This window comes from Notamacropus eugenii, chromosome 6 (assembly GCF_028372415.1).
Source record: "Notamacropus eugenii isolate mMacEug1 chromosome 6, mMacEug1.pri_v2, whole genome shotgun sequence".
NCBI classification, from domain to species: Eukaryota; Metazoa; Chordata; class Mammalia; order Diprotodontia; family Macropodidae; genus Notamacropus; species Notamacropus eugenii.
Window position 1 is genome coordinate 76,555,165 of NC_092877.1, and position 20,352 is coordinate 76,575,516.

At 37.9% G+C, this 20,352-nt stretch overlaps 1 protein-coding gene and 1 long non-coding RNA gene across 7 annotated transcripts in view; one reads left to right on the forward strand and one right to left on the reverse strand.

Annotated features, from left to right (window-relative positions):
• Positions 1-20,352, reverse strand: part of PPARGC1A (PPARG coactivator 1 alpha) — a 779,791-nt gene that overhangs the window by 86,333 nt on the left and 673,106 nt on the right. The window lies entirely within an intron of this gene.
• Positions 16-18,614, forward strand: LOC140511319 (uncharacterized). Its single transcript, XR_011969498.1, has 3 exons — positions 16-80; positions 13,349-13,422; positions 15,432-18,614. It is a non-coding gene; the product is annotated as an uncharacterized lncRNA (long non-coding RNA).

Consider the following 20,352-nt stretch of genomic DNA (forward strand, 5'->3'; position numbering starts at 1 on the left):
TCACTCAAATGATCTAGAAGATTTCATGAAGGAGGTAGACAATGAATGAAGACTTAAAGGGCAGGTAGTTTCACCAAAAGGTATCTGAAATAGAGAGGTATTTTGGGAGAAGAGAAGAACATGAGTTATGGAACACAGATAGCAAAAGGAAAGATATCTTTGGGGAAACAATGAATAGTGGAAAGAAAGGTTTGAAGAGTACTTGGGGAATTGATGACATTCTATGCTAAGGAGTTTTTAAACCTATCCTATGGTCAATAGAGAGCCAAACCATGTTTCTACGTAAAGGAAAACTGTACTCTAAGAAGAGCAGTAGACACAAGGAGATAGATAAGACAGAGACTTAAGGCAGAGTAACCATGGAGGAGTCATTGCACTTTGCATGACTTGGTTTAATCGGGTCACATTTTAAGCTCTCCATGGAAAATTTGCCATATTATGAGGCAATTCTGGCCATCATCCTGTACCATCTTTCATAAGGTTTTGCAAATGAGTTTCTGTTCTAAAACCAATGTTTCTTTTGGATGCTATTTCTCTCCATTTGGCAATAAGGTAATATGTTGGCTGGCTCAGGTAGTTTCTAGACTCTTGATTTGTTCATTGTGGTAACTGCTTTATATTAGCTAAACTTCTATAAGGCAATGCTGATGGTGATAGCAAAGATATGGTGAATTTTTGTTTATCCATGTCCCACTTTTCAGCTTCAATAATTTATCTTAATAGATGTTGGGGCTTTTATAACATCCTATGTTTTTTAAGATGTTCTTTTTATTACTACGAATGTGTCAAAAATCAATAATCATTAATATTTCCACATGAAAAATCTGAAAATAAGATTATATATGAACCACAAATCGCTATTATATACAGCATATTTTTATTTTTTAAGACATAACAAATTCAACATGGTAATTCCAGAACTGTCATGATAGTCTGTGTCTCCTTCTCTGCTTTCTTCTGCACATTTTAAAAATGCTTTGTTGACACTTTGGCAACTTTACCTCCTAACTCCCATTCTCTTCCCCCAAAAAAGATCTCTCTTTTAACAAATAAACACATTGGCTATGTCTGAAAATGCATGCTCCATCCTACACCCTTAATTCATCACCTTTGTGTCAAGAAGTAGGAAACATAATTCCTTTTGAAATTAAAGTTGGAAACTTCATTGATCATTCTATTTGCATCCCCAGAGTTTAGCACCATGTTTTGTATACATATAGCACTTAATAAATGCTTTTTCATTAATTTATTCATTCACTCAATTCATCAGCATTCATCAGTCTTTCCAGAGGTTTTCCTTTATAAGATTACTTTCCTGGATCTGCTTATCACTTCATGTTGTACTCATTCATTGAAATGTTCCCATGCCTTTCATCATTCCTTACAGTACAATATCATTCCATTACATCCATGCATTTCATTTATTTAGTCATTCTCCAGTTGATGGAGATCTTAGTTTTCAGTTCTTTGCTACAACAAAAAGTGCTACTATAATTATTTTTCTAACATATGAATCTACTGTCCCTCTTTCTTTGGGGTATATGCCTATTTATGTACAATAACATCTTTATTCTTGTAGTTTAGTGTAAATGGTTTGACTCCCCACAGTTGATGGAGGAATGAATGACTCTTACGTCAAGAGCCAGTCAGCAATTGTTTGCTAAGATATAATCGATATTATTTTTTGTAATGTTGTCTAGTGCTCAGCAAATCTAACACCTTTTAACTCTCTTGAAGAAAACCTCTAAATGTGAAGAGTTTGAGTAGTTTAGAAATTTTTCTCTTTTGTTTCTTAATCCGAAGTCATTTTCCAACAATTTTTTTGGAGAGTACCTTACTCAGTTTTGCTTGCAATGAAGTCATTAAGTATTAAGATATATTGACATAATTTGGATATTCATATCAAATATTTCATAGAATTTCTCTAACTCTTTATGCCCTGTAACAGACTTTACAGCCTAAGTTTCAATTATCTTCATGAGGTCTGTTTTAATCACAAGCACTTCTGAGTGAGATATCCATGAAATGATTTCTTATTACTTTCACACAATGAAGTCAACTCTTATCAATTCTTTCATTTTCCCCTAAAATAGAATCTATGAACTAACTTTTTATTTATTTCCTTAAATCTTCTGGTTTCACCTATAACTAGATTGTTAATAGTTACACAGTTCTGTTTCTCCAACAGAATGTTGACTTACTGATCACTGGACATTTAGCATGCTAACAGCTAAATTAACATTTATAGATGATTTAAACGCTGATTTTAGCACTCTCCACCTTTTTTTCTATCACTTTACCACTATCACTGAAAGAAGGAGGGCCATTTTGTAATTGTCAAGTTTTCACTGTCTGCCATGACCAGAGAAATGATTAGCTAATGGTCAAATGAGAGAAGGTATAGAGTCATGGGTTAGAATGGAAAAAGTGGATATAGACTGACTATGTGACTATAGGCAAATCTTCTACCCTCTCAGCATTCCAGGCAATGATGTAAGATTATGAATTACAAAGAAAAGTAACCACAGGCATTGGTAGTGGGAATGTCTTCATCTGGCAGTTCCTTAAACCAACATGGAAGTACAATCCTTATCATACCCAATTGTCAATTTACTGGTGATACGTTTCTCTATATTTAGCTAGGCTGGCCCTTGAAAAACAGATCCAATCTGTACCCAGGACTGCAACTGAAGTCTATTTAACTTGTCAAGAACTGCCAGAACAACCTTCCAATTATATATCAGAAGAAAACTTTTGTGAAGGTTGATCTTGATTTTGTGATGTTCACAAAATACAAAGAAATTGAGAGGAAAGCCTTCAGTATGTTGGGTGTATATTCTATGCAAGATTTATGGCAAGATGGAAGGAAACTGCATAGGCAAGAAAAATGTGAATGGCTTGTAATATGCACCAATGATGAAAGAACCTCAAAGGCAAGGAGCTCACAAAGTCACTGAAGTATGGGAAAAAAAAAAAAACAGATATAAAGAGAAAAGATGTGGTGGAAGTGACACAGCTGGATAGTGGCACAAACAGAAACCAGTCTCTGCTTCCCAGTTCAGGAGTCTTTTCATTACTCTTTTCAAGAAGAATGAGACAGAGTGTGACAAAATTAAGAGGGAAGAAGAGATTGAGGATTATTGGGTCTGGAAGGAGTGAACAAACAAAAATTAGGAAGAGCTGACAGCAGGTATCCAGGTAATGAAATGAGAAAAGGCTGGATAATGAGCTAAGCAAGTTTTTGTAGTTTGTACATATGTCAGCACCAATCTCACAACATCATACAACATGGAGATATACAAGGAAGGAAACAACAGCAGCTGAATTCTTGGACATTCATTCTAATCTAAGAGGTGAGTGGCCATGGTTGGCCCAGCAATGCCTCAATTATATACAGGTCAGACCTATATGAATTCACCTTAGATTTGCAAAGAAAAACAGAGATCATCCAGTTCAACTCCCTTGTTCTACCCATAAAGAATCTGGGATGGGGGCAGTTCAGAGAGGTAGTATGATTTGTTCCACATAGCTGATTGAGAGGCAGAACAAGGACAAGAACTGGGGCCTCCTCACTCTTGTCCTGGGAAGATGACCTCTAATGTTAAATATTTCTAATTAAGGGTGAGGAATGTCTAACAACACATTCTCAGTCTTCTGTACTGGGAGTGGTTGCTCTAGACTCTTATTTAGACAGCAATAAAGCAGTGTTTTGTAAACATAACAAGAAATGCAAAATGGGCACCAGTTTATCTTAAACATCAATGCACAAAACATGTATTATTTGAATGAAAGAATGAACTGCTTGAAATAGAATAACTGACCTATCCAAAGCTCTTGTTACAGTCACCAGACTAAGACTTGGCAGCTGTACAATACTTTGAGTTTCTTCAGTGATCCCAGAGATCTGTTCTTTCATTAGTATGGGCTACAGTCACCCAAAACATTTTCTCCAAATGATAAAAGAATTTCTGAGACAGCTACATTAACGTTGCTGCCATTCACCGTATAGTTAAAAATCTACCTAGCAAATGCAAGGTATACAGTCCAAGTTAGGAGGGCAGGTTGAGGGTGAAATGAATAAAAGGAAATAGAAGCATAATTCTTGCCTTTCAGTAACTTACAATTAGTCTTGGGGGACAGCATACGAAAATGAAATGTAATAGGAAAAACACAGAAACAGCAATGCAAAACAACATATCCACAAGAATAATGCAATCACAGGACATGAGAAGGCTCTATCTAGTCCAACTGCCTCATTGTACAAATCAGGAAACAGAGACCCACAAAGGTGAAGTAAACTGTACGTGGGAATCCAGCTGGTGCAACCAGAGTTTGAACCCAGGTCTTCTAACATTGAATTCATTGAATTTCCTCCTCTATAAAAGGGAGTTCATGATTTGGGGGGCAGGGAGGGGGCAGTGGGCAATCAAGATTAAGTGACTTGCCCTCACCCAGCTAGCTAGTAAGTGCCTGGGTCCTGATCTGAACTCAGGTCCTCCTGACTTCAAAACTGATGCTCTACCCATTGCACCACCTCACTGCCCCATGAATGTTAAGTGGGGGAATGAAAGAGAATGGAATGATCAGATTGGAATAGACTATTCATAAAAGAATAAAAAATAAAATAAAACTTGGAATGGAAGTTTTCAGTCTGGTAAGGATGTACTATTACTACTAGTAATAAAAAGCAGGATATTATATGAATCAATGATTTGAATAATAAAGCACTTGTCAAACAAAAATTTACTATGTTCCAAGCACTATGCTAAGTCCTGGAGATGATGAATACAGAAGCAAGACAGTCCCTGGCCTCAAGTAATTTCCATTCTAGCAGGGGGAGACAAAGACATGTAGGGGCCTGAAAGCCAGGCAAAGATATTTTAGTTCCAGAAGTCATACAGAACATCAGTGATACTACAGGGAAATAATGCAAGGGGGATAGCCAGGATGGGGCTGAAGTGGCTGCTCAAATGCAATGTGAAAGTATAGTTGAACATCTTGGGCTGGCTAGATAGTAATACACCATTAATATGTGTTCTAGGACTAGCAGACTCAGTTAAAATAGCAAGAACCCATAGTTCCAGAGCACATTGAAATAAGTCCCCCAGGGCATGGTCTTAGAGGAGGTTTACTGGTACAGAAAGAAGAAAGAAAAGTACTGACTTGCAGTTAGTAGAGACATGGGTTTGAATTTTACCTTCTATATTTATTAATTACCTCTATATTTACTATGTGACGAATGGTAAGTTAGGTTAATGTCTCTAGGTCTCAGTTTCCTTATTTGCAAAACGCAAATAATACTGGCAAGGATTGCTTTAAGGATGAAATGAGATGTTTGTAGAACACATTGGAAATTTTAGAATGCTCTATAAATGTCAGTTATTACTATAAACTTCAAGATAGAGCTCCCTCAAACCAGTCAAGATGAATTACTTATTCTTCAAACCACGAAACATTAAGATTGCTTTGGTACATGCTGAACATTCATCTAGAATTCTTATAACTTCCAATGCCATTGCTGTGCTTATCTGTGAGAATTATGTATAGTTTATAGTCAATTTGAAATGAAAATCTATCTCACAATGATTTTTGGCTTTGTTGAAAATTATATAAAGACTATGACTTATCACAATCACACGATTATATCCCAATATAAAAATCACAAATTATATCAAGATTGGAAATTATATGAAGTCCTTGTGTGACTGATCATAATCACAGCGTCTTGAAGGCAGAAAGGACTTCAGGGGTTCCTAATGTATCAGACAAAGAGTCTGTTCTCTAACATTACTGACAAATGGTTGTCCAATGGTCATCCAGCATGCATTTGAAATCCTCCAATGAGAGGGAACCCACTACCCTCAGTTTAGATATTTTATGTTTAGTTTTGTAGATTCAAACTTAATATTGCTTACCTTGTGTATTTATTTTTGAACCTACCCTTTCAGACTGTAAGTTTACTGAGGAAAGAGTACTCCTCTTAGAATATTCTTATATTCACAGAAACTAACACAACATTGTACAAAGGAGGAACTTAATAAATGTTTTGAAGTTTGAGAAAGTTAGAACAAATGTTAGTGATGGATTTTTTCCAATGTTCTCATTTTACAGATGGGAAAACTGAGGCCTGGAGAGCTTAAAAATCTTGCCACATGACTTTCAACTAGACAGAGGCAAATGTGCCCAGAATGCAGAGTTTTTGGTTCCTTGTCTGATGTTCTTCCACAAGTCTTAATCAGGCAAAAAGTATTTTCATAGTGCGCACAGAATTGTACATTCATTGTACACAAAACCTGTCCTCACAATTTGTATATGTAATTTCAAAGGTGATACTATCGACCCAAGGTCAGTGAGAAATGAACTTTGATTTGTTTTTCCTGTAGGGGGTATGAGTTCACAATAGTCACTATACACTTTCAACTGGGAGGATAAAAGGCTAGCCAACATACAATCAATATTGATATGTTCACATAAATAAGGACTGAATGGGAATAAACGTGTTAGTGGCTATATTGGAATTCTGTAATGGTCTGGAGTAGGCTACTGGTCAGTACCTTACTGCTCTAGTGATCAGCCTGGTGCACACAGAGGTTAAATAAGGTTCTCAGTCATCACACAGTCAGAATGTTAAAGGAAAGATTTATACCCAGGTCTTCTTGACTCTAAGGTCCATGCTCTTTCTGATCACTACATTATGCTAACTTAACACTCATGATGGAAAACAGGTGAAATTAATCAAAGCTTCCTGGATTTAAAATTTCCTATGATTTCACAGATCTAGAAATTGAGGAAATCTTATCAATTATCTCATCCACCCTCTTCATTTTACAAATGTGGCCCCAAAGATAGGTGTTTACCTAAGGTCATCCAAAGAGTAGAAAACAGAGATTTGACCTCAAGCTCAGGTCCTCTGATGCTATATTTCCTCTTTTATAAAGGGGCTTTACATCGTTGAGACCAGAGACTGCTATGTAATGGTGTCTTTCTTATTTTCCATAGTGTCTAGCACAGAATTGGGTACATACAGTAGTCGTTGTTGACCTAACAATGAAATAGAATAAGGCAAAGATATTCTGGCAGCAGTCTGCAAAATGGTTTGGGGTAATCAGAGCCTGAAAGGACAGTAAAGAGAAGGCTATAAGACTCAAGTTCAGGAGATTTAGTAGAAAAGCCTTAGAAGAATGAATGAATGAGTCAATGAATGAATGGATCAATGTTCACTATACAACAAAGAAGGAAGTAGTTAGATTTAGCAATTGACTCCACAAAGGGATTAAACAACAAAGAGGTGTGGAAAACTGTGCCAAGGCTTGGTGTTTAGGGAAATTGCTTTATACTCGCACTTAATCCCAGGAAGCACACAAGTTAGACAATCAACTGTGAACAGCTTTGGCTAAAAATTAAGAGCTATTCCGAAAAGGACTGATGATCAGGAACTATCCTACTGCACCAAATTCTTCTTTGGTAATATCTCGAGAACAATGAATATTTACCTTTTAGTAGTACTTTTCTAAATAGCTACCACCATCTGATAAGCATTTTATGAAGCTCAAATTCAGAAAACGAGTGGTTTGTTTTTTTTTTCTAACTCTAGCACAAACATTCCCAAGAATTTCTAGGCCACAGAGGATAGAGAAGATTCTGCCCAGAGTGCTCTTCTCCTATCAGACCAGAACCTGTTATGGAAGTCACATAAACTTGGAGATGTTTCATTAAACTGCACAATACACTCCATATCAAAGATGGTGGCCTCTGAGAATACTGTAATAACAACAATAACAAAAACAATAGTATTTCCCCCCTGGCCTCGTGATTTCATCAGTGTAGACAACTCCAAATGTGTGATCTCTCTCCATCCTCGCACATCAGCAGAATAGCAACTCTTCAATAAAGTCTTAGGTGCTGAGAGGTGATAACTTTTACATGGTTATGCCACTGATTGATCTGTGTCAGAGGCAGGTTTAAACCCAGGTCTTCCTGATTCCAAGATCAATCCTCTATCATTCTGATTATTTAGAACCACTACCAGTCTTCCATTATCACCCAAAGGTGATTCACAGGAGAAACAAGCAGGGGCATACCTGAAAGAACTTTGCTTGACTTTGTAACTAATGAGCTGTGTGACCAGTTGGCTTCAGCTCCCTCATTTGTAACATGAGGCTATTGAACTATATACTAAATTCCTTCCAAACTTCTGAGTCTATAGTACAATAGAAATCAGAGGGGAAGGAGGAGGAGGACAGGGTCTACTCCAGGTAAAATTGTTAAGCAAAGTAGATATAGGCCATATAGTAAAACAAATACAGCACAGTAAAGTAGATATAGTCTTTCCTCTTAGTATTTGTTCACTGACCTTCTCTCTATACCTTTCCTCCTAACACAGGCTATTATTCCCTCAGAAGTTAGATACACACTAATACTCTCACCCTTTCAAATGTATAACACAATAATAAATGAGAAGTTAGACTTCTTAGGACTACTTTTATCTTTGTTGGGAACTCTACATGGTAAAAACACTTAAGTTTCAGATGAATAAATCTCTTGATGTTTTGGAGAAGTTAGATGTTGACCCAACAAAAGATAACTGAAGAGTTATAGACAGACTAAGACTAAGAGAAAGTCGAGTCATAAAAGTCAAGAAAGGAAAGCGTATGCAGAAAGATATCTTGATCACTAATATCAAAGGATGCTGAGAAGTCAGTGAGGATGAGGGTTGTGAAAAATCCATTTAAATGAATATTTAATTGATCACTGATAACTTTGGGAAGAGAAATTTGAGCAAAGTGGTTAGAATGGAAACTTGATTGTAAGGGGGAATAAGTGAACAGATCAAAGGGAAGCAGACTCCTCTTTCTAGAAGTTAAAGTAAAATTGAAACAAGATATTAGTTATTAGATAACAGCTTGAAGTTAACAGCCAGATCAGGAGAAACTGTTTTTAAAGGATGCTATAGGGGCAGAACCAAGATGGCAGAGTAGAAAGATGCATATACTCTAGTGCTTTCCCCATAGCCCACAAAATACCTGTAAAAAATGACTCTCAACAAATTCTAGAGCAGGAGAAACCACAGAACAGAGTGAAAGAGATTTCCAGCCAAAGGTAACCTGGAAGGCCAACAGGAAAGGTCTATTCCACAGGATGCTGAGTAGAGCAGAGCTCAGCCCTGGCCATGCAGCATGGGGAGGAACAGGACAAGAACAGGCCTCCAGGGTCTCCCAGCAGGGAGGGTCCCAGATCCCTAAACCCACAAATGCCAAAGAAAGCTTCCAAGGTCAGTGTGGGAGGGCTTTCCCAACTGGGAAAGAGGAGAGCAGGGTCCCCCCAGCACTGGCCCCAGCAAGAGGCAGTGGTGGTGGCGGTGGCAGCAGTAGGTGCTGGGCAGCTTCAGTGGCCATGGAAGCAGCCTGGGTCCGTTGTCCCAGCAGCTCAGTTTAAAGACACTGGGGGAATTGAGCAGCTGATCTGAATCTCAGCCCTGAGCACATCCTGGGGAGAGGAGGAGCACTAGGTCCCTTCTCTTGACAAAGGATTCAGAAGTCAAGTAACTGGCTGGGAAAATGTCCAAAAAAGGGAAAAAAATAAGACCATAGAAGGTTACTTTCTTGGTGAACAGGTATCTCCTTCCATCCTTTCAGTTGAGGAAGAACAATGCACACTGTCGGAGGAAGTCAAGGTTTCTGCATCTAGTACCTCCAAAATGAATATGAAAGAGGCTCAGACCATAGAAGAGCTTGAAAAGTGAGTCAAGAGCTTGCTAAAGGAGAACCCAAAAAATACTGAGGAAAATGATACCTTTAAAAATAGGTTAACTCAATTGGAAAAAGAGGTCCAAAAAGCCAATGAGAAGAAAGCTTTAAAAAGCAGAATTAGCCTAATGGAAAAAGAGATTCAAAAGCTCACTGAACAAAATAGCTCTTTAAAAATGAGAGTGCACTTCAAGGAAGCTAATGACTATATGATAAACCAAGAAGTTACAAAACAAAACTAAAAGATTGAAAAAATAGATGATAATGTGAAACATCTCATGGGAAAAACAACTGATCTGGAAAATAGATCCAGGAGAGACAATTTAAAAATTATGGGACTACCTGAAAACCATGATCAAAAAAAGAGCCTAGGCATTATCTTTCATGAAATTATCAAGGAAAACTGCCCTGATATTCTAGAACCAGAAGGCAAAATAAACATCGAAAGAATCCACCAATCACCTCCTGAAAGAGACCTGAAAAGAGAAACTCCTAGGAATATTGTGGCCAAATTTCAAATTTCCCAGGTCAAGGAGAAAATATTGCAAGCAGCTAGAAAGAAACAAAACTGAATATAATACTTCAAGGGAATAAATGGTCATTCAGTGATATAGAGGACTTTCAACCATTCATGATGAAAAGACCAGAACTGAATAGAATATTTGACTTTCAAACACAAGAATCAAGAGAAGCATGAAAAGATAAATAGGAAAGAGAAATCATATGGGACTTTCTAAAGCTGAACTCTTTATGTTCCTATATGGAAAGGTAATATTTGTAACTCTTGAACTTTTCTCAGTATTTGGGTAGGTGGAGGGATTTTACACACACACACACACACACACACACACACACACACACACACACACACACACACACACACACACACATAGACAGAGAGTACAGGTTAAGTTGAATCAGAAGAGATGATATCCATTAAAAAATAAAATGAAATTAAAGAGTGAAAGAGGGAAATATTGGAAGGAGAAAGGGAGAAATGGGATGGGGCAGACTATTACTCATAAAAAAGATAAAATATCTTTATCAATGGAGGAGAAAAGGGAGAAGGTGAGAGGGGAAAAGTGAAACTTACTCTCTTCACATATGGTTTAAGGAGGGAATAACAGCTCATTAAATTTGGTATGAAAATGTATCTTACACTACAGGAAAGTAGGGGAGAAGGGACAAGTGGGGTGAGGGGGATGATAGAAGGGAGGGAAAATGGGAGGTAGGAGTAACTAGAAATAAACACTTTTGGGAAGGGACAAAGTCAAATGAGAATAGGAAAAAAAGGGGGGGCAGGGTAGAATGGAGGGAAATATAGTTAGTCTTACACAGCATGACTATTATGGAAGTCTTTTGCGAAATGACACATATATAGGTTGTATTGAATTGCTTGTCTTCTCAGTGGGAATGGGTGGGGAGAGAGGAAGGTAGAGAAGTTGGAATTCAAAGTATTAGAAATGAATGTTGAGAATTGTTATTGCATATAACTGGGAAATAAGAAATACAGGTAATGGGGTATAGAAATTTATCTTGCCCTGCAAGAAAAGAGAGAAGATGAGGATAAGGGAAGGGTGGGCTGTGACAGAAGGGAGGGCACATTGAGGGAAGGGGTAATCAGAATGCAAGGTGTTATGGGGTGGGGGGAGAGGAGAGATGGGGAGAAAAATTGGAACTCAAAATTTTGTAGAAATTAATGTCAAAATCTAAAAGTAAATAAATAAAACTATTAAAAAAAAAAAGGGATGCTGTGACCTGGACATTTTTGTAGGCAACAAGAAGATAGGGAGAAAATGAAGATAAACAGGAAGGTGGGGCTAATTTATGAAGTAAGCTTTCAGAATACAGGAGACTAGATAGGAGAGGATGCAATAAGGAGGTAGAGAAGTAGGAGTTCGTCTTGAAAAGGAAATAAAGCACTTTTCCTTTGGAGACCGTAAAGGAAGAAAAGATGGGAAAAGATCTAGTAGAGTTTTGAGATATGGAGTGGAGGTGATAAGGACCCATGAGATGAGAGCATTAATTTTTTCAGTGAAGTAGGAGGTGAGATCATTTGCTGAGAAAGGACAGAGTGAAGAAAGTATAAGAGGTTTGAGAAGAGTGAAACTTTAGGAGTTGTTAAAAAGATATGAGAGAAAGCCCATAAAGGAAGAATAACTCTGCCAAAGCACTAAGGGACAAACTGACATCACACAATTTGAGCTAGTGTTGGGCCGACTAAGTATGAATAAATGGCTTCCTCTAATGGCATTTGGAAGCAGTTTGAGAGTAGATGTGGAGAAGGCAGACGATGAGGGTAAGCCTGTATTGAGGACTGTAGGAGTAGAGAAAGAGTGGCATGATAAGTATACAAGAACTTCTAAGAAAAGCAACAGCATCCAGTTGCACTGGTCAACTACAGAACCAAGACTGTGAAAAGAAGAAAGTGAGGCAAAAACAAAAATAATGGACTGGGAGAAAGTGGAGGGGCTGAGATCATGGAAAAGACTAATATTAGATTGAGGAAGAATAAGGAAGAGGAATAGTTGGAAAAATGGGACTTTTTGACTAGAGGGAATAATTTCAGCATTCAAGGTCATGGATTTGGCACCCATAAGGTTGACAATGAGATGACCATATCTGTGAGTGTCTGAAGTGGAGTAAAAACATAAGTCATGGGAATTTTAAAGATTAATGAACTGGAATGTCAGTGTGTAGAGAAGATCATTATGATAGTCTTTTAAGACTTCTTGCTTCTATTCTAAGGGTCAGGATAGGGGCAAGGTAAAAAGAACAATGTGAGATAACACTAAATTCTTTGAGAAAGAAAGGTGAGTGATCTCAAGTCTAGCAACCAAGATTATTTAATCACCAACCTCTTTCTTGACGTTCTCTCTTCCCCTGGCTTCCATGACACTACTCTGGCTTGATTCTCCCTCATGTCTGATTATTCCCTCTCAGTCATCTTTGCTGAATTATCTTACTGCTAACTATGTTTAGCTGTCTTCCCTAAGGCTCTGTCCTGATCTACCTGCTCTCTTCTCTCTTCATCCTTTCTCACTGGTGATCTCATCAGTTCTCATGGGTTTAAATAATTATTATGTTCATGGAGGTGACTCCCAAATCTAAATGCAGAGTACTTCAAAAGGTTTAGTGCAATTTAAGCTATTAAAACTTGAGGTACCCTATTTATCTGTAAGTGTTCTCTTATACTCCTATCACACATCAGAAACTGCCTGCTGGATACCTGTACCAGGGTGTTCCATGTCCAAACACTGCTCATATTTTTCTCCAAACCAATTTTTCTTCAACTTTCCCAATTTCTGTTGAGGGTACCATTGTTTTCCCAATCACCAAGGTTCACAAACTTGGAGGTATCTTCAATTTTTCCTGCTTCCTTAAACCTCATAACTCAATCAGCTTCTGGATCTTATCAATTATATCTCCATATCTCTTGTGGACATATACATCTAGATCAGCACCTTGCACATATTAGGGACTTAATAAATATCTGTCAAATTTAATTTAAAGGAGTTGTATAGTAAAGGGACAGCAACACGCATGTGACAGTGGGAAATAAAGACCTGGCTGATACTTTCTCCTTGCCCATTGAATTGCAGGATAAAGCAATGAACAATCTACAATGGAGAAGATAGCAGGGGATTCACTGTAATCTGGAGGGAATCAGGTTTCTGTAAGTGTCACAAGATGAAGATATCTAGAATGAATGGGACATTCAGCAACAGAATAGAGCAGGGGTGGGGAACCTACAGCCTCAAGGCTGTCCTCAAGTATGGCCCTCTTACTGAATCCAATTTGGATTCAATCCAAAATTGAAAATAAAGGGCTTTATGCGGCCTCGAGGGCAGAGGTTCCCTATCCCAGGAGTAGAGGTTCCTGGGGGCACAATGGATTGGGAAGGCAGCAGGGAATATGGACTGGAGGGATAGGGCTTTGATGCACTGGGATCAGAGTTCAGGGCTAGATAGAAGAAGAAAAATAACTGTATCTTCGAATATAAGAATAGGAGGAAGAGCAAGAGATGGACAATAGGTGGACCAAGAGTATCACCGTATAGGTAGTATCTGAGCACTCTTATGTTTCTAGCAATTGACTTCTAGCTCTACAATGAACTGATGATTTGGGGACCTTCTTAAGCAGGAAATATTCAGCCAGTATCTTTCTGGTTTCTGTGACCTCAGGAAGACTTAAACCCCATCTATGGAGACTTTCAAACCTAGCCCACAGCAGACTCTGCCCTTATATCCACTCAGAGACAAAGCTGAGAAGAATAGTATGAAATGTAATGTGGAAATAGAAGAAACACATCATAACAACTATATGGTGGCAAGGTATCAATCTGTTGGCAGGTATTTATTAGGTTCCCACAATAAGTCTGGTATTAGGTGCTAGTAATACATTGTTGTGTTCATTCTTCGTTGCTGAAGAAGACTATGCCATCAGAGAAATGATGATATGACTTGCACTTGACTTTATTTTGAGTGAGTGAGGGCTGTGCAGGTCACCAGCCTCAGTTCTCCTCTAGAGCCATCTGAATCCAGTGACCTGATATTCCTCAGGATGACTGGAGATGACCCAGGTCACACTGGGAGACCTTGGACCCTTTAGGCCAAGGTCTTACTAGTAATACAAAGACAAAAATGAAATAGTATCTGTCCACAAGGAGCTTCTTTCATGTAAGGGGAGACAATATGCACACACATAAGCCCATACAAAAAAGCATAAATAAATGAAATATAAGGATGCAAGATAATTTGGGGGGGGTGGTAAGAGAGCAAAAGGAGTTGGGGGAGAGGGGAGATCAAGAAAGGTTCCATTGTAGTAGATGGTTGAACAGAGAATTAAGGGAAACCAGGGATTTCAAAGAGGCACAAGTGAGAAGGGCATGTATCCATAGGCATAAGAATAAGCCAGAGAGCAAAGACAGAGCACCAAGAGACAGAATGCCATTCGTGAGAAATGGTAAGGTCAGTTTGGACTTGTAACTCAAGTACACAAGGGGAAAAGCAAAAGTCCAAAAAGACCCAGAGGGGATTGAGGCTAGAAAACTGAAAATGGTGACCTAAGGAAAATAGGATGGTAGGAGGATTTGATGCAAAGATGCTGTTTAACTTTGCACAGGTTCACATGAAAACATCCAGAAGGTACTTGGAAATACAGAGCAAAAAATAAGAAGATTGGCCAAGTACAGAAATGAACTCAATTACATAGGAATGATATTTCAATCATGGGAGTGAATAGTCACCAAATAAAAAGAGAAAGAAAAGTAAGGAGGTGAACTCAAGAGCTTTGGCCACACACATTTAGCAGGCAGGAAAAGGGACAGAAACTGAGTAAATATGCAAAACAGGAGCAATTATAAAGATAGGAAAAGAGCCAAAAGAGACCAATATTAAAAAATCCAAGTAAGGAGAAAACATCCAGAACAAGGGATTGAGTCAAGAGGGTCAAATGTAGAAGAAGGTCAACTATAATGAGGAATTTTGAAATTTGGTGAGGAATGAAAGAATGAAGAAGAGGAGGAGGAAAGGAAGGAAGGAAGGAAAGAAAGAAGGAAGGAAGGAACGAACGAAGGAAGGAAGGAACGAAGGAAGGAAGGGAGAATTTATTAAGTGCCTACTATGTTCTAGGCAATGGGCTAAGTGCTTTACAAACATCTCAAATATCTCATTTTACCCTCAGGACAACTTGAGAGACCGGTACTATGATGAAAGTCATCATACAGATAAGGTGACAGAGGCAGGCAGAGGTTAAGTAACTTCTCTTCAACCACACAGTAAGTGTCTGAGGTCAAATTTGAACTCAGGTCTTCCTAACTCCATGTTCTATCCACTGTATCATACAGGTCAGTGGTATCAAATTCACATAGAAACATCTCTGCACGCTATATATTGACTTAGAAAATCACAAATGAACATTAGCTATGATATAATACATTTTTATTTATTTTGTCACACACTTCCCAGTTACATTTTGAACTGCTTTAGACACACCTCTGATCTAAGTGACCTAGGGCAAATTGTAAAGATCTATAGAGTAAGTAGCAGGAGAGGAAGCAGAACTATTCCATGGATTATTTTATATTGTCAGCTTTCCTTTCTTGCAAATGTATTATTATCAACAGGTGTTCCTAGAGGACAAGGAAAGTGTTTCAAGCTTTTTTCTTATTGCCCATAGTGCCTTGCACAGAGTAGGTGCTCAATACAGGTGCTTTCCTTGCCTAAAAGAACAGGGTTACTTTACACTGATCACATCTATTCTTGAACCAAGTATTTTTTAAATAAAAATAAAACAGATAAAATAAAAATTGGGAAATATAAGTATTTTATCTAATGAACTAAGTGAAAGGCCAAATTATGCTAACAACGGCATTCAATAATTTCATTAAGTTTTAAACAGACATTCTTTCCCCCACACGCCAAAAATGTCTTTTCTGCCTCTTTCTCTTCACAGAAAACAAAACAAATTAAATAAAAAACATCCCTGGAGTGGCAACAGTTTTTGCTTTTCATGTTAGTAAAACTGAATGATAAAGTTGTCTTTGTGCATTGAATGGAACACAGAGAGGTTTTAGCATGACCACGACACCATGTAGAATTCATTTTTAATACCTAAAACACAAAAACACCAAATGGAGTAACCAGTTTTATGTTTTAAAACATCCTGACTTTCTGCCTTGAAATTATAGGGTACAATTTTACTGAGGAGAATGTCTTAAGAACTATTCCAGGGCTCTTTAAAGTCTTTCCTTTCCCAAAACCAACCAAACAAATAAATGCTAGTCTTTGGGAATATTTCTTCTCACTGACATTCATAATGGCAGCTTCAACTGCAAAGATTTCACATTATTGACGGTAATGGAGTAATGTTTATTTCCATTAGTCTAGTCCTATAAAATCCTCTTTTTATATCCGTGCTTCTACAGTTTCAAAACAGCAAAGATTGACATTTTGCTCCCTGACAAGGCAACACTTAATATCGGGATGTTTCAAAAATCTATATGAAGAAAGCTCTTAATACAAGATAGGCTGAACATTTTCCCCACAAATGGTTTGTTTTAGCTATCTCTCTTCCTCATGTACAAGGAAAATCAGACAGCTTATTGGCTTAGCTTGTTAGGCCAGGTTAAAGAGAAGCAATGCTGAAAGACTCTTACAGACGCTTACCCTTAGACTAAAAATAGCAGGCACTAGAGAATTATCTTAAATACGACCAAACTTGTTCTGCATTGTGAATTCAGATAACTGTAATATGTTTCCATTTTTGGCTATTTCAGGCTTTTAAAAAATTTGGCTTGCTTTAGCTGTGTACTTAATTGGTTTCTGATTCTATTTTGTCACATTTGCTCTTAGAGTTGTAGCCTCAGGGGTGTTTCACCCAGAATTCTTTTTATTTAGTGGAGGAGCTTCAGCTTAAGTCTTAGCTGTTCTACTATCAAACAGTTGGAAAAGACAGACATACCTTGCAAGTTATCAACTCAATTCACCAAACAGCTATTGAATAATACAGGCATGGAGCAAAAGCATCCATTTCCCATTTGTCTTCCTCCTGTTTCCTAACTCTTCCTGCTAAAGATGAGGTGAGGATGAAAGGAGAAATCTGGCTTACTAACTTTTATTAATTAGAGACCAGCTACAACTTTCTGTTTTTCACATCACAGAAAAGAGCCTCACCAATAAACGCATTCCTTCAAAGAGTAAATGGAGAAAAAAATCTTAAAATCCCTCTAATGGGCTAACTCATCTTCACTGTTCATTTACTTAGAAAGAAAGAAAAAAAACGTGCACACAAATCAACAACCTAGAAAAATAGTAAAAAAGACCACCAAAAGCAATTTTGTAATGTAACTATCAACATGTTGAGAAACTCAGGTCAAGCAAACCTTTCTCCCTATTATTTTTGTGTTTCAAGGCTTAGCTCCTGAAATTCACAGTCAATCAATAAACATTTAAATGCCTACTGTGTGCCACACAGTGAATGAGAAAAGAGTGAGAAACTATTCTGTCGAAAGTTCCAAATGTCTTGGTGTAAGGATATCTCTTCCCTCCTCCTGTGATCCTTTGTACCTCTCCATATTCCTTGTTTCATAATCCCCTATTTGAAATTTTCAAGAAATGATATGGCAAGTTAACTCCCAAAACCACTGTACCATATGAAACATCATTCAAACACAATTTTTAGCAGTTCCCCTTAAAAGCTATTGCTCCTTACACTTTACATAATTTAAAAACCTGCAACTGAGGACCAGGTCAGCCTGGGCAAGATGAACTCAGGACCATGTTTTCAAAGTCTGTGGAATGTGTTTTCAGTAGCTGCACATGGCTCAGAAGCATCAGTTATTTCCTGGGGAAAGCAGGGAGTCTTGCTAGCAGGGAGTCCTGTTCAAAGATGCCTCCCTCCTCTTTAGCACTTTCTTAAGGGTGAGAAATAGCTGCTTTTAGGTAGGGGAGAAGAAAGAATTCTTAATATCCCCAGAAGACATATAGCCAGTGCCTTTATATGCCAAAGTACAGTGGCTTAACATAGCCACATATCTTCTAACTGCCATTAAAATCGTCCATCTATCTTCATCTTAGAAGCAAGTTTTCTCAGTGAGTTAGGAGATAAGTTCACAGGCGTTTCTGGCAAATACACAGCACTGGTTATCACTATTGGGTGTGTTAACAAGCCATCTCTTGGAGAACATGTACTCAGTTATTTGATTCATTTTATTTTTAGCATTCTCAGGCAGGGAGATCAACTCTGTTCCCTTGTTTTCAGTCAGGAATACACTGAGACAATTAACCAAAAGACATACCTTAGACACTTACTATACATTTACTATATGGCATTGCAGTGAATGCTGGCAGTAGAAGACCTGAGCTAATGACCTAATTGGGGAGGGGGAGTAAGGGAAGGGGACACAAACTAAAAGGAATTCTCTAAAGATGGCTCTTATTGGCTTAGTCCAATACAAAGTTCCCTTTTATACACTCAATAATGAACTCTCATTTTGCCTATGTCCAGAGACCTATACACCATTCTAAATAAGTTCTTTACCTAATATGAATACAGATGAGAAGATTTTTAGTCTTTTCATCATTTAGACAAAAACAATTAGATGGAGGAACCATATAGCACTAAAATGAGTATTGGGGGAAAAAGCATTCATGGATATGTTTTTTTCCCCTCTGAACTTTATTTTATAAGAACATTAGTTTCCATGAAATTCTGCCACTGGATTTAATTCCTGAGAATTGAAACTGCGTGCCTTGTTTCATCTTTGTTCATTTATTTCATTTGTATTTCCTCGATTGCCTGCTTGGGACCTCAGAGGGCACTCCAGAGGCAGTGCAGCCAACCTTGTCCATAAGTTGGAATCAGCTTTTATGCCATCAGGCATAAGGTCAGGTAGAAGGGTCTAGTATTTGCACAATTAATCTGGCCAATTCAGGACAATCCAATGGCTAAAGAATAGCCTGTGGGTGGAAATGAAGGACACGGTCATTGCCACACAACTGTAGCAGAGGCCATTATGACAGGCAGACAGAACAAAGAAAAAATGAACAAAGGGAAAAGTCACTCCTGATGGAGACATGGAGAGACTCACAAACATCTTCTAACTAGGCAAAATATGAAGTTATGCCAAGGAAACCACACTGCTAGCCATGGCTGAGATGCATTTGCTCATCCTATCAGAGTACGAATGCTAATCCAAGGTTACAATTTCACCAAAGCTGACGATCTATCTCAGAAAGAAATGAGAAATTGTCCATTTGGGCTCCTTGGTTAGGGTAGACAAAGCCATGGTGCTCCTTCACAAGACTCTCAGAAAAAAATGGAAGTATAGAGGCTTATACTTATAGATTTTGTAATCATATATATATATACATATATATGTAATAGATATACATAGATATACGTATATGTATGCATACATATATAGATACATACATACACACACACATATATGCAAAGAATTTGAGTCAAATGGTTGCTTTGAGTGGTACAAGGGACCAACAAGACAGGCTACCAAGCAAGAAACCTTGGTCCATATTACCTTTGGCCCCTAATGACCTGTGAATCCTTGACCCTGGGTAACCTTCTCATCTAATTTCTCCAGGACAAGAAGATCATGGACTACTGAGCATCACTGAAAAAAACTGAATCATCAAGTTGATTTTACTGATTATAAATTACATAGTCCTTGATGCTGTCAGATAACCCTTGCCACTTACCCATATTGATTCTGTACTTTCTCCCCAACAACAGCTGTTTCAAAGATTTTTCTTCTACCTTTATCCCCTAATTTCTTTCTCCTACTCTCTTCACTTAACATTCATATACCACCACTTTCTCACACTGGAGAGGGGACTTGACCTCATATTTCCATAGTTATGCTGGATTAATACAAGTACAAACTTCTTTGCACTCACAAGGTAGCACCAAACTACTGTCTAGCCTTATCTCATACTATTCTAATCTATTCCTTCTAGGGTTCTGTGAACTGGACAGTGGTCCATCTGATCATATCCTACATTCTTCTTGCCTCTATTTTGTTGTTCCCTATGTCTGGAATCTCCTTCTTTTTCTTTGACTGTTGAATTCCTAGTCATTTTTTAAA